The sequence below is a fragment of the Polyodon spathula genome, chromosome 6, assembly GCF_017654505.1.
Source record: "Polyodon spathula isolate WHYD16114869_AA chromosome 6, ASM1765450v1, whole genome shotgun sequence".
NCBI classification, from domain to species: Eukaryota; Metazoa; Chordata; class Actinopteri; order Acipenseriformes; family Polyodontidae; genus Polyodon; species Polyodon spathula.
Window position 1 is genome coordinate 33,405,707 of NC_054539.1, and position 14,889 is coordinate 33,420,595.

The following is a 14,889-nucleotide window of genomic DNA, read 5'->3' on the forward strand; positions in this document are numbered from 1 at the left end:
TTTGATTGGCTCTTGTAATGCTGAAATTTGCATATTTCTCAATTAGCTTTACAAAAGCCAAGCAAATCGCGTGAAAGCACAAAGCGGGCGGAGCTCATTTGCTTACAAACTCCAGATTTAGCTGGCCAGTTAAATATTTTGCTAAATGTTACATTTAGTTAAGAGATTTAAGATTTAGTTAAATATTTAGCTAAATGTTAAATCTTGTAATTTTATTTATAAATTATATCTGAATGTGCACATTTAAAAATATTTTTATTTTTAGGAAAACACAAAAGGTTTTAAACAATCTGCAATTGCAATGCGATGTATGCTGTTACACAGTAAAGGTAAACACAGCGCATTAACTGGACAGGGGTGTCTAGCCTGGACTACGTGCAGTCACACGACTGGTCAGCGCGTAGCTATGTGCACTGAGGTACTAAACACCTGCCTATTGAGCACCGTGCGCACAGAGTACTGTAAGCACTGCGTGCAACGTGTACCGTACAGCACAGTGCGCGCTACTGTAAGCACTGCGTGCACCGTGTATCGTGCAGCACAGTGCGCACTACTGTAAGCACTGTGTGCACCGTGTGCTCTTGCATGAGCTCTGCAGCAGTGGGTACCACCGTGCCCACCAGGTACCGTGCACTGTGTGCACCATGTGTCCCGAGCGCCGTGCTTTAGGAACAATTCAGTAATTGATAATTGAATATTTATCTGGGTTGATTAGTTCTCTTACTAACAATATTTAAATTGACGTGTTCCAAAGATCAAGGATTTACTATGAACACACATTCACGCGCAGTAAGCAGGCTGTGATGTAATAGCTTGCTCTCACACACACACACGCCCACATCCAAGCACACAGCCTCAAATGAGAGGATGCAGACAATCTTAGAATATATCACATTAAGCTTATTAATGGTATTTAGATTAGTATATGTATATAGTGTATGGCAAGTTTACTTATAAAGAAATTCTTCATACAACAACATGAGGTAGATTACTTATAGTTACTTCATCAGGTTTCACTAAAAGTTATTTCATACACAAAGTGTGCAAACTAAATAATTAACAGTTCAATTCTATGTTCCATGAAAGGAATATGCAACTGGAATTATACTCAACAGTTCATTGAAGTTTAGACTTTTGGTCTGCTGGCTTGGAAACTCAATCTGTTGAAGGGTCCAGTACAAAACTCTCCTCTCCACAACAAAGTCTTCAGTCCGACTTTGGCTCAAACTTGGCAACAAAGCTTGCAGTTCTCAATAGAATCAACAAACAGCTGCAACAAAGTCTTCAGTCCTCGGTATAGGATCTACAACAGAGCCCGTCCGCTCTATCCTCTTTGTTGAATCTTTTAGTTCCACCGGCAGCAGGGCACAGTTATTTTGGATACTGTGGTTTTAGGTGTACAGCAGACCCAGACTGGTTTGTCTAATAACAGTCGTTGTAAGTTTTATGGCAGTCTTCTAGCCGGGCCTTAGTCTCGTTGCTTGTGGTAGTTGACTTACTGGCAGCTTGCTTCATCGTCTTGGGTCCATTTCAAGTTTCATTTTTATTCCGTTTTTAGGCTGAGTCCCGGAGTTGCAGATTTGCTTGGCAGAGTGACAGCACCTTGTTTAGCATTCGATGTGGAGTGCAAAATGTTCAATTCAGAAAGAAGACATCCACTTAGTCGTAAAAAGAACAGTTTATTGATTGCGAAAGATATGCCTGATGGCACATGAACAATTGGCAAACAGTTATGCCCGACATGAACATGATAACCAACAGATACATAATACATTCACATTACAGTTTGGCCCATGGCCTTATCCATTGGAGCTCGATGGCTGCCCCTATGCTGGCCGAGCTGAGATGAATGCAATACAGTGATTAATTGTAACCACCTTCCCCCAAAATAAATAAGACCGCAGCCAATTGTTTGCATAGTTAACCATCACCTGTGTTTGAGGAACATGGGTAATGTCCATTGATAATGTGTAAAATTAATTATACAACCGATCAATAGCCCAGACTAACAAATGCAGGATAGAATGATATCTTAGAAATGATTATTACTTTCGCTTCTGCCTGGTTCAAGGAGTTTAACGCTGCCCAATACTGATAGGTATAATATGTATATGTTATGAATGTGAAGTTAGCGGCAGGACAAGTGGCACTCGGGCAACCTTCCCCCCTCCCAGAAGAACAAGCCACCCCCGACCATGCAGATCTAAACCACTCAGCGCTTAGGTAAGGAAAAACCCACTACTCGCCAGAAATAGGGGAAAACCTTAGGGAATCCATGGCAGAGGGTTACCCTTCCTCCGGGTTCTAAAATAATGATTCCAATAATCCAGTTAGACACATAACATTTGTTGTGCTGATAATAAGTCTGAGACATTCTTCCTAATGTAGAGTTCATATGCACCAGAAGTCCATCTCCCCATAGCCTTGATTAGGTGAGGAGCGATGTTCCTCGAAGCAGCAGAAGTTGCGACACCGATCCTGAACAAATGTCCAGAGTAGTTGTCGGGAGGAAGCCCAACACGAAGGAGACACCGACGAAGGTGGTCGCAGAACCAGTTCCTGGACACGACTATCCCCGCCAGGGTGAGTAACAAGGGATCCTGGTTTCTGGCCGTTGGACGCAGTGAAAGATTGCTGGAAAGAGCAGAAACAGGACAAATAATACAATGTGTTTTGGATAAATAAACATGCACACCTTTCTTTTCTCGGCCTGATTTTGAATGTTTTAAAAGTAAGGAGTATGTGACCTGAGATTGGCGATGAAGATCTCCTATGCAGAGGTCCAAGGATAGGTCGAATGACTGGCTCCTGCACGTGATCTCGCCACATCGTAGGAATCCATAGAAGGCCGAAGCGAACATTGCTTCCAAGAGGGCATCTTTGTAAGGAGAAAAGCAGCCTGAGCGTAGAATGTTGATTATGGATTCCAGGACATCCTTAGTGATCGGCAACTTGGAGGATGAAGGTTTGGAAGCAGTTTGTTGAATACCATGGAGCAGCATTTGTATCCAAGGAAGATGAAATGGGGGAGGGATAGTGATTCTGAGCAAGCAAGAGTGAAACTGTAGTCTTGACAAGTATCGGCAGATGGTGGAAAGGGAGAGATTGTGATTTAAAAAACAGTAGGTGGTGAATTCTATAATGGAAGATTCGGAAGTGAAGCATGAATGTGACATGGAGAAATATTTGGTGTAAGACTGCCACCCTGTGTTATAAACAGCTCTGATGTTTTGTGAGACTGACTGATTCATGAGAATGACTGTGGATTCAGATATATGGATATTGGGAGATGCTTGATTTAGTACAGTATGAGGTCCTTGAACTCTGGACATGGATGCGGTAGGAAGTCTCCTGAAAACAGCATAGAATTTCTGGTAATTAAAAATGAGTGAGTCAGCGATTATATTTTTTGAACCTAGGACATGTTTTGCCTGGATTCTAAAGTTCCCCAGCACTGAAACCCAAATGAGTTTTCTCATAAGTTTCATGATTGTAGGGGAAGATGATCTGTCTTTATTAATGATAGCTACTGTGGCGAGGTTGTCGAAATTAAATTTTATGACCTTTTTTGATTATTTAAGCCCCCAGGTTATGGCTGCAACAATAATAGGATACAATTCAAACAATGCTAAAGATTGCTCTGTGGAAGGTAGAGACCAGAATCACTTGAAAACTGCAATACCACCGAAGCCCCACGAGGGGGCAGCATCGGTATAGAGACCAAGAGAGCCTGCAGAAGTAGGCAAGTCATTGTAAAATAGGGAAATGTCGTTCCAGTTGGAGAGGAGGAAGGACAATAGTTTGATATCTGCCTGACACCGTGCATTGATGTTGACGTGGTGTTGCAGTTCGACTACGGAAGATGCTAGTTTTAACAGAAAAGAAACAAATGAACATCCTTGTAGGATGATTCTTGTAGCAAAATTAAGATGACCCAGTAGAGAGAGTTGTTCACATTTAGTACAAGATTTTTTAAAACGTCTGAAATATGACGTAATTTGTCTTGGGGAAGATGTGCCTCCATTTTCTTGGAGTCCAGTTCAATCCCAAGAAATTCCAGGCAGGTGGTAGGTCTCGAGGTCTGACAGAGGAACGCCAAATTTGGAAAATGTGGTTCTTAAAATACTAATAGAACGAGCAGGGGGCTGATCCTTAAACTCTGCTAACAGAAAATCGTCTAATAGATGGAGTACGAATGGCAATTTGAAATTATTAAGTAGATGAATGGACATGACTTTGAATGCATCTACGATCAGTGCTGGAGTCGTTACTGATAAAAAGTAATGTATTAGTCGTTATTCGTTTCTTGAGAAAAAAAGTAATTGCATGGTATTGCATATTAGTTCATTTAAAAATAGTGCGCTATATTACTTGTTATATTACCCACTACATTCCTTCCTTTTGCCCTGCGAAACAATTGTGACTAATCTCTATAGACTGGTACTGAGTTTTTTAAATGTATGCCAGACAAATAAACTGTAAGGCCATGGGTTTCTCGGGTCAGTAACGTAGACAACTGCAAATGAATCAGGCTGGGCGATATTATCTTGCTTTCACTCAAGCTTTATTAATCAGTGACTTCATTACAAAGGCTCAGCAATAATAAAACAGCACTTAGTCATTTACTTTAACTGAGATAGCCTTTTCAATATATATGAATGCAGACATTAAAATAGTGACACTTCTCTAACTCACCCATATCAGGCAACAAAAAATAAAGAAAAGCAGAAATCCTGGCAGAGGCTTATGGTCACTAATGTCTGTATTAAAACTACATGAACTTTGAACAAAAAAAATGTTTTTGAATCCAGGACCAAGTGCTAAAAAGGAAGATAACATTAGGTTATTATCATAGCCCTGGTTCCCTGAAATAGAAATGTAACCATGTGGCAAAGTGCCCTGCCCCTGTGTGTATTTGTGTGTTAATGTCGGTGTATAGTTATTGGTACACGGGATATAAATGGGTCTGTGTAACACGAGTGTTTAAAATGTATATTTGTATTTAGGCACGAGGATTGCACAGCACTTCATGTGCAAGTAAAATGTAATATGTGAGCACGGGGAATTGCACTTTATTAATTCACGTGCAGTTGTACTGTGACTCTAATTGAATGATTGATTAGCAATCGAGTCTCGGTACAGCTGCATAAAAGCAGCATGTTTTCACTCACTCGGGGTTGTGTGTTCGGTGAGTGGAGAACGAGATTGGAGACGGAGGTTAAAATAATAATAATGATAGTTAATAGTTAGAACTGTCTTGACTCATTGTGTTTGTCTGTTAGTCCATTGTTTGTTTAGTGTTAGTCCGTTTTGTTTCATCTCTTTGTTTTGGCTACCAGTGCCGTGTCCTGTGTTTTGTTTGTCTTGCAACCTTTTATTTTCTGTTTTTTTATTAAACTGCACAACAGTGCAATTCACATTTCACCTGGCAGTACTGAGTGTTTTTTCCGGTTCTGATGTCACCATACACGCCATCCTGTTACATATGGTTTGTTCAAAAATACAGTAGAACAATTTTGATGCACTTTGTCAAACAAAATACATGCGGCCATAGAGTAATTCACTGCTTGTCTATTTCAGGAAGAGTAACCCAGGAAGTGTAACAAAGTGAATTATTAATCTTCGTATCCATAATATACTGCCACATCCTTGGTTTTTACCAATAGAATCAAATGGGGAAAATGATTTACTTTAAAATTAGGGCTGTTCTAATTAACAGATTAATCAACTAAAGAGTTGATCGCATAATGGGTTAACTTTGTTTCCCTGAAAATTCTGAGACTTACCAAAGCTGTCACGGAGTGACAGACAACATCATCACACCGGTCTTTGCCCCTCCTGGAAGAGACTAGGCTCTGTGAAGATGATTGAAGAGCACCATCAATTTTTTTCTTCTTCAGTCTGCTGCGTGTAATGTACGCAGCGACCCAAGATTGTAATGGAGACATTACAGGGAACCACAGTTATGATAATAACCTAACTTTCTCTTTTAAGTACAAAACTTATCCATTACATAATGGGTAATTATACTCAAGCCGTCGGAAAGTGCATCACTTGCAGAACGACTTAAATCTGACAGGGTCAGACGGTAAGACTGCCACAATATATATTGTTTATTTATTATTGCAAATATCAGTGACAGATGCACCCTGGAACAACACCCAGGAGGTAGACATACCTCTTGTGAAGTGACCAGTGACCTTCACAAGAGGGGGCAAGTTGGCGTGTTTATAAGCAATCTTGACTGTCTCCGCAATCCATCCAGACAGCCTGTTCAGACAGGGCTTTACCATGGGCCTTAGCTCCACAGCAGATGAACAGCTGATTGCCTCCAACTTTTTATTCTATCAACATAATATGCTAATGACCTAACAAGGTAAAGCGCATGGAGCTTACGCTCCCTATCCGACTGGAAAAGAGGGGGATGGAAAGCCTTCAGCTCCACTGATGGAAGGTAGAAATACATCTGGGCAAGAAAGCGTGACCTTGGTCCTAGACTCAGCGAAAAACAGACAAGCGTTCGCCACAGAAATCTTTTCCAGGCACATCTGTAGCACTGCTATTGGTGGGAAGGAGTACAGTAGAGCCCTCCTACTGCCACCTCTGCCCTCTAGAAACTCTCCTAATGAAGCTCACAACCTTGGGATGGAGTCTACACTCTGCGGCACGGGGGACCACCATCGAGAGGATGTCTGCCGCCCAGTTGATTACTCCCAGCAGGTGAACTGCCCGGAGTGAGTGAAGGTTAATTTGTTCCCACAGCACTCTGGGTGCCTGCAAACACCCTGGTGGTTTACGGAGGACACCATAGACGTATTGTCCATCCGGACAAGCATGTGTCTCCCCCGGACCAGCTCCAAATTTCTGCAGACAGATATACTGCCTGCAGTTCCAAAATATTGATGTGGAGACCGTCCCACAGGGGCTGCTATACACCTGCACGCCTCGGCCCTCCCCCAGTCCGAGCTGAATGCGTCTGTGGTGATGACCTCTCTCCTGGTGACACTGCCCAGTGCTACACCTTGGTATAGATGGGTCGCCTGTCTCCACCAAGACAGAATTCCTGAAGACATGGTCGTGGTTCAACACCGGCTGACAAACCACACAGTTGAGCCAAACCTGCAGATGGCTCATATGCAGAAGACCCAATTGGAGGGTATTAGATGCTGCTGCCATCAAGCCCAGAAGCCTCTGGAAAGTCACTTCTGGTAGTGCTCTGCCGAGCTGAAACAGCTCTAGGCAGACGGTTACGCTCTTCACAGCCAACACAAGCCCAGAGTTCAGATGCACCTCCAGATAGGGGTGGGCGTTACCTGGCTCTTTGCAAAGTTCATTTTCAAAGCCAACTGATGCAGATGGCTGGTGACGAGCTCTGTGTGTTTCTGCACTTGTACTGGAGACCCTGCGCAAATTAGTCAGTTGTCCAGATAGATGAGAACTCTGCTGCCTCAGGTCTCAACAGGGCCAATAGACACTGAACAAAAATATAAAAACGCAACATGCAACAATTTTAAAGATTTCACTGAGTTACTGTTCATATAAGGAAATCAGTCAATTGAAATAAATTCATTAGGCCCTAATCTGTGGATTTCACATGACTGGGAATACAGATATGCATCTGTTGGTCACAGATACCTTTAAAAACAAAAAAAAAAAAAAAAGGTAGGGGAGTGGATCAGAAAACCAGTCAGTATCTGGTGTCACCACCATTTGCCTCATGCAGTGCAACACATCTCCTTCGCATAGAGTTGATCAGGCTGTCGATTGTGGCCTGTGGAATGTTGTCCCACTCCTCTTCAATGGCTGTGTGAAGTGGCTGTATATTGGCGGGAACTGGAACACGCTGTCGTACACGTTGATCCGCACCATCCCAAACATGCTCAAAGGGTGCAAACGTAATACCGATCTACAAAAAGGGAAACAAAACTGAACCAGGTAACTACAGACCAGTAAGCCTGACTTCTATTATATGCAAACTTATGGAAACTATTATTAGATCCAAAATGGAAAATTACCTTTATGGTAACAGGGTCCTGGGAGACAGTCAACATGGTTTTAGGAAAGGGAGATCGTGTCTAACTAACTTGCTTGATTTTTTTGAGGCTGCAACAACGATAATGGATAATTGCAAAGCAAATGACATGGTTTATTTGAATTTCCAAAAAAGCTTTTGACAAAGTCCCGCACAAAAGATTCATTCTCAAACGGAACGCAGTTGGAATGTACATGGATTAATGAGTGGTTAACATGTAGAAAACAGAAAGTACTGATTAGAGGAAAAACCTCAGAATGGAGTGTGGTAACCAGTGGTGTACCACAGGGATCAGTATTAGGTCCTCTGCTATTCCTAATCTACATTAATGATTTAGATTCTGGTATAGTAAGCAAACTTGTTAAATTTGCAGACGACACAAAAGTAGGAGGAGTGGCAAACACTGTTGTAGCAGCAAAGGTCATTCAAAATGATCTAGACAAGATTCAGAACTGGGCAGACACATGGCAAATGACATTTAATAGAGAAAAGTGTAAGGTACTGCACGCAGGAAATAAAAATGTCCATTATAAATATCATATGGGAGATACTGAAATTGGAGAAGGAATCTATGAAAAAGACCTAGGAGTTTTTGTTGACTCAGAAATGTCTTCATCTAGACAATGTGGGGAAGCTATAAAAAAGGCTAACAAGATGCTTGGATACATTGTGAAAAGTGTTGAATTTAAATCAAGGGAAGTAATGTTAAAACTGTACAATGCATTAGTAAGACCTCATCTTGAATATTGTGTGCAGTTCTGGTCACCTCGCTATAAAAAAGATATTTCTGCTCTAGAAAGAGTGCAAAGAAGAGCGACCAGAATTATTCCGGGCTTAAAAGGCATGTCATATGCAGACAGGCTAAAAGAATTGAATCTGTTCAGTCTTGAACAAAGAAGACTACGTGGCGACCTAATTCAAGCATTCAAAATTCTAAAAGGTATTGACAGTGTCGACCCAAGGGACTTTTTCAGCCTGAAAAAAGAAACAAGGACCAGGGGTCACAAATGGAGATTAGACAAAGGGGCATTCAGAACAGAAAATAAGAGGCACTTTTTACACAGAGAATTGTGAGGGTCTGGAATCAACTCCCCAGTAATGTTGTTGAAGCTGACACCCTGGGATCCTTCAAGAAGTTGCTTGATGAGATTCTGGGATCAATAAGCTACTAACAACCAAACGAGCAAGATGGGCCGAATGGCCTCCTCTCGTTTGTAAACTTTCTTATGTTCTTATGTGACATGTCTGGTGAGTATGCAGGCCATGGAAGAACTGGGACATTTTCAGCTTCCAGGAATTGTGTGCAGATCCTTGCGACATGGGGCTGTGCATTATCATGCTGAAACATGAGGTGATGGCAGCGGATGAATGGCACGACAATGGGCCTCAGGATCTCGTCATGGTATCTCCAGTCAAATTGCCATCGATATAATGCAGTTGTGTTCATTGTCCATAGCTTATACCTGCCCATACCATAACCCCACCGCCACCATGGGGCACTCTGTTCACAACGTTGATATCAGCAAACCGCTCGCCCACACGACACCATACATGCTGTCTGCCCTCTGCCCGGTACAGTTGAAACCGGGATTCATCCGTGAAGAGCACACTTCTCCAGCGTGCCAGTGTCCATCGAAGGTGAGCAGTTGCCCACTGAAGTCGGTTACGACACCGAACTGCAGTCAGGTCAAGACCCTGGTGAGGACGACGAGCACGCAGATGAGCTTCCCTGAGACGGTTTCTGACAGTTTGTGCAGAAATCCTTCGGTTGTGCAAACCCACAGTTTCATCAGCTGTCCGGGTGGCTGATCTCAGACGATCCCGCAGGTGAAGAAGCCGGATGTGGAGGTCCAGGGCTGGCATGATTACCGTGGTCTGCGGTTGTGAGGCCGGTTGGACGTACTGTCAAATTCTCTAAAACGACGTTGGAAGTGGTTTATGGTAGAAAAATGAAAATTCAATTCTCTGGCAACAGCTCTGGTGGACATTCCTGCAGTCAGCATGCCAATTGCATGCTCCCTCAAAACTTGAGACATCTGTGGCATTGTGTTGTGTGACAAAACTGCACATTTAGAGTGGCCTTTTATTGTCCCCAACACAAGGTGCACCTGTGTAATGATCATGCTGTTTATTCAGCTTCTTGATATGCCACACCAGTCAGGTGGATGGATTATCTTGGCAAAGGAGAAATGCTCACTAACAGGGATGTAAACAAATTTGTGCACAAAATTTGAGAGAAATAAGCTTTTTGTGTGTATGGAAAATTTCTGGGATTTCAGCTCATGAAACATGGGACCAACACTTTACATGTTGCGTTTATATTTTTGTTCAGTGTAGCTTCCTTGTATTTTGTAAAAAAGGCAAACCTCAGGTACTTCCTGTGCGCTGGTTTTACTGGGATGTTGAAATAGCCATCTTTAGGTCCACTGTGGTGAATGAGTCGCCTGGCTTGATGGACTGTAACAGCTGTTGCAAAGTCAGCATTTTGAACCAGCTCCGACTCAGATACAGGTTCACCTGTCTGAGATCGAGGATTGGTCTGAGGCTGCCATTCCATTTTGGCACCAGAAAATATGTGGAATAAAACCCCCTGTTCTTATAGAGAGGGTCTATTATGCAAATAGCCTGATTTTGCAGGGAGAAGGGAGACTTGTGTCTGTACATTGCACTTGAAAGCACACTTGCTCCTGTGAGAAACAGTAGGGTGAGGTCTCTGGGTGGGTCCACTTGATGTGGAAGCCACCTGTTGCACCGGTTTCTTCTGAAACTGGGGCTTCGGATGCGACTGTGTTGCGTGGCTTGCTTGGTGGGTGAACGTGAGCAGCGAACTTTCTTCCTTGTCCACTTGGGGGGGCTTAAGGGGACCAGGAGAAGGAAAATTAGGAATGAGCATAACACCTCGATCCCACTTGTAAGACTAGGGGCGATAAATCAGTTACTGCTAGTGGCACGTTAGCAGGGATGTTCACCGGCAAGTCAGCCAATGGTTAAACTTCTAGTAAGTACAAACACACCACCAGAAGTGGCCTGCACCAAAACAGTAACCTCGGTCTCTTAGGATCGGAGGCGACAGGTCGGAGTTAGTTTGTAGCAAGTCAGCAGGGATGCCCACCTGCAAAACAACCACTGGCTAACTTCTATTCTGAGCATGAAATTATAAGTAGCCTGCTTGAATCAAGCCTTTGTAATAGTGCTGCTGGATAGCCACACTAGAACAGTAACAAGCTGCTAAGTAGGAACGCCCACAGAAGCTGCTCGGACAGTTTCAATACTTACCTTTCTGTAAGAAAATGAAAACATATACACAACTGGTAGAAATACAAAGCAAAAACCAAACGGTTCACAATAAAATTATATATCAACAATAATAAACTTTTTATTAATATTTATTTTAAACTAACTGGAGCAAGTCAGTCAATAGGTGCTAAGGCCCCGGGGAAGGAAAAGCTACTCGAGCCGCAGGCTTCCCGTGGCGCACTAGGCCAAGGTGGGACTTAACCAGCACAGACAACACGAAACAAGAAAAAGCATGAGATAAACAATTTTTCCAGTGATTCAGTAATAAAATTTCAGCACTTAAAAGTCTTTGGTGTAAAAGTTTTCAGTTTTGGGTGTCTTAAAGGGGAAACACCCATTTGTAATGGTTAATATTCCCTACTTGAAAAAGAACTAGATCCGTGTGTGCTGCTGCCTGTGTTGGAGAGTAGGTGCAAATGAGCCAGTCGTCCAGATAATTTAGCACTCTGATTCCCTTGAGTCTTAGTGAAAGTGCGAGGGGTTCGTGAGAGGCTGAACAGCAGAAAACAGAACTCGTACACTTTTCCCTGGAAGGTGAAGCGCAGGTATTTTATGTGGTCTGGTAGTATGGCGTCGTGGAAGTAGGCATCTTCAGGTCCACCATGGTGAACCAGTCGCCTGTCCTGACTGTGCACAAGAGTTGCAGTGTGGACAGTATCTTGAACTTTCTGCACCTCTGGAACAGATTGAGCTGTCTCATGTCGGAGACCGCCATTGCGTTTGGACACCAGGAAGTAGATAGTAAAAACCAGTCTCCAGTTCGAGGGGGTCTACCACTTGGATAGCCTCCTCAGTAACAGGGTCGTCACCTCTTGGGACACCACCAGGGCATCGTGAGGGCTTTTGACCGTGGTCATGACCACTCCCATGAAAGGAGGAGGGCCCTGTTTGAACTGGAGCCGTTAGCTGAACTGAAATTAAGCTGAGCACCCAGATGTCGTTGGTGCATGATCGCCAATGTGCCAGGTGGTCCTGAGAGGAGCCCTGGGCTTGTGGCACAGCAGGCTTTGCCTGTGCCTTCTAAGCCTGCAGAGGGTGGCGATACTGGCAGCGATGTACCCTGTTGGACAGGACGCCTCAATGCTGGGGTCTAGGGAGCCACTGGATGCCATTGTGTGTGAACGGGAAGCCTGCGGCTCGAGTAGCTTTTCCTTCCCCGGGGCCTTAGCACCTATTGACTGACTTGCTCCAGTTAGTTTAAAATAAATATTAATAAAAAGTTTATTATTGTTGATATATAATTTTATTGTGAACCGTTTGGTTTTTGCTTTGTATTTCTACCAGTTGTGTATATGTTTTCATTTTCTTACAGAAAGGTAAGTATTGAAACTGTCCGAGCAGCTTCTGTGGGCGTTCCTACTTAGCAGCTTGTTACTGTTCTAGTGTGGCTATCCAGCAGCACTATTACAAAGGCTTGATTCAAGCAGGCTACTTATAATTTCATGCTCAGAATGTAAAAAAATATTGCTGCTCTAGAAAGAGTGCAAAGAAGAGCGACCAGAATTATTCCGGGCTTAAAAGGCATGTCATATGCAGACAGGCTAAAATAATTGAATCTGTTCAGTCTTGAACAAAGAAGACTACGTGGCGACCTAATTCAAGCATTCAAAATTCTAAAAGGTATTGACAGTGTCGACCCAAGGGACTTTTTCAGCCTGAAAAAAGAAACAAGGACCAGGGGTCACAAATGGAGTTTAGAAAAAGGGGCATTCAGAACAGAAAATAGGAGACACTTTTTTACACAGAGAATTGTGAGGGTCTGGAATCAACTCCCCAGTAATGTTGTTGAAGCTGACACCCTGGGATCCTTCAAGAAGCTGCTTGATGAGATTTTGGGATCAATAAGCTACTAACAACCAAACGAGCAAGATGGGCCGAATGGCCTCCTCTCGTTTGTAAACTTTCTTATGTTCTTATGAAAGTCGGCAGGTCTGCAGACTTTCTTTGACAGCAGACAAACCAGCTCCTTGGTGTACTCTCTGACCTGCTGCGACCTCTTCAAGACCTCGTCACTTGGGCAGCTGCAGGAGGTCATCTGATCTGTCACTAGGCGCAGCTCATCCAGCGTGCGCTGGGAGAGCTGTGGTTCACCTACAGTGCCTGCAGCAGTGTGGCCTGCTACGCCACAGGGGTGATTGTAATGCTATCCATGTGTGTGGAGAAGGTCTCTGCTGAATAAGCCTTCTTCAGCATGGTCTCAGTGACCGTGCACTGCTTCGGGCTGGACATGTCCTTAGCCAGGACTAGCAAATGTGGAGTCTGAACTAAAGCGATGATCGATAGCTCCACCAGGGGGGAAGTGGTCAAGATCCAGCTTCTCCGCCTTGTGTACCTTGTACAATAGGTCAGCTGACCACAGAACAGCTGGGACTGTCGCAGGGTGACTCCACGAGGACTGGACCTCATGCAGAAAGTCCGGGTGGACAGGCAGACTCGCACTGCTCAGACCAGGGCACCTGTAGCGCTGTGGTGGCACACTTTAACAGGGCTGTGAGCTCACCAGAAAAGGGAAACTGAAAAAGTTTCCAACTTGGTGTCCTCAGTCTGAGGCCTGTGTTCCAGTTCCTGCTCCATGTCCTCATTAAGCTCCTCTGAGGCTGCAAGAGACACAGAGTCATCTTGCTGCAGACATTTATGTCCTCAACCTGCAGTTCCATCAGTGGAACCAGAGCTGGGGGGGCAGAAGGAGCAGTGTACATATCTAACAGGCTCGTCAACAAAGACTGCTGCATAGAGATCTCCTGCCACATTTAGTCTATCTGCTCTTTGAAATCTTCAGTGGTGCCCGAGAAAGCTTCTCCTCCTTTATCTTGTGCGAAGGTGGTGAGGACAAAGATGAAGAGCAGCCTCTACCCATGGAACACCGCCTGTGAGAGGCATGGAGAGCCTCTCCGCTCCACAGAGGAAGAGTGCGACCTTTGAGTCGGGGTGAGAGTCTGAGGGCTCCTTTATCAGGCACGCCTGCCACCTCTCAACCAAGCATCTCGTGAGGGCAGAGCAGAACTCGCAAAAAGAGTTCTGCACAACTTGAGACGCAAGCTTAAGAATTAAAAAAATTAAAAGATTAATTCCGCAAGGAAACATACAATCTAATTATAAGTTTAAAAAACAACCCCCCCCCCCCCCCCCCCCCACAAAAAAAAAAAAAAACAGCAGCTTTCTATAAATTTGTAATTTGAAAATAATTTGACTTTTGCTGAAAAGAGAATTTCACTGTTCAACCGTCTTCACGGAGCCTAGTCTCTTCCAGGAGTGGCGGAGACTGGCGTGATGACGTTGCTGGTCACTGCGTGACAGCTTTGGGAACTCTCACAATTTTCAGGTAAACAAAGTTAACCTGTTATGTAATGGACACATTTTGCACTTGAAAGGGAACTGTGATGCTCTGGCCTATGGGGGTTATCAGGTCCTTAAATGTTTTATTAGGGTAATAAGACAGAAAGGTGATGTTTGTTATATTTACCAAAAAAACAGGTTTAAAAAAGACCAAATTCCCACTGGGCTTTTTTAAATTATTTTTTTATTTTTTAGATTATTGATTTAAGTACACAGCTAAGTTG